Source organism: Nematolebias whitei, chromosome 23 (genome assembly GCF_014905685.2).
Source record: "Nematolebias whitei isolate Nwh7 chromosome 23, NemWhi1, whole genome shotgun sequence".
Classification (NCBI taxonomy): domain Eukaryota; kingdom Metazoa; phylum Chordata; class Actinopteri; order Cyprinodontiformes; family Rivulidae; genus Nematolebias; species Nematolebias whitei.
Genome location: NC_056520.1, coordinates 10,867,640 through 10,868,361, shown reverse-complemented (window position 1 = coordinate 10,868,361; position 722 = coordinate 10,867,640). Strand labels below are relative to the sequence as shown.

Sequence of the window (722 nt, the reverse complement as noted above, 5' to 3'; positions counted from 1 at the left end):
CCTAGTTGACTTGCTATGGCGAGGTGCTCATCTCATCCATGATTTTTGTTGATGGGGGGATGGAGACATCTCTGAGTGCAGCTTGTACCAACAGTTTTTGAGAGTGGGGGAGTGGAGGGAAGGTGTTCAGCATGAGGGAATAGGCGCCTTTAGCTTTTTAGCTAGAGCACGTGTATTGTGCGCTGCTAGCTTAGCGCGACATGTTTGAATTTTGCGCTGTTTAATCAGACAGTTTTTGAGTGTGTGTGTGTGTGGGGGGGGGGGGGGGTGTTCAGCTTGAGAGAAGTGGCAACGTGAGCACTGCCTTTAGCATTTTGGCTAGAGAGCCTGTATTTTGCACCGCTTAGTGCTATGACAGTGCCAGGTGGGGCAAGTTCGTTTTGGTAGGTGGGGTCCTCAGTACTATTGACGGGGTGGGGCACCCCACTTGTGTAATGGTAGGGGAAACACTGAAATATAATGTTGCTACTTTGCAGATTTTCACCTATTGCAGGGGGCACGGCGATCCGGAACATAACCCCTGCAATAAACAAGGGACTACTGTAAATTTATTTTTATTTAAAAGAAAACTTAAAATCTAGTTACCCTTAATAAGGTTATGGTCTAAAACCAAGGTCCTCAACTTAGGATGCAGGGTATCACGAGGTTTTATATATATACTGTATATATATATATATACTGTATATATATATATATATACTGTATATATATATATACTGTAT

The 722-nt window shown here is 43.2% G+C and overlaps 1 protein-coding gene across 1 annotated transcript in view; it reads right to left on the bottom strand.

The window, feature by feature from the left end:
• Window positions 1–722, bottom strand: part of LOC119429040 (cilia- and flagella-associated protein 47-like) — a 108,232-nt gene that overhangs the window by 24,008 nt on the left and 83,502 nt on the right. The gene's annotated exons all lie outside the window — the stretch shown is intronic.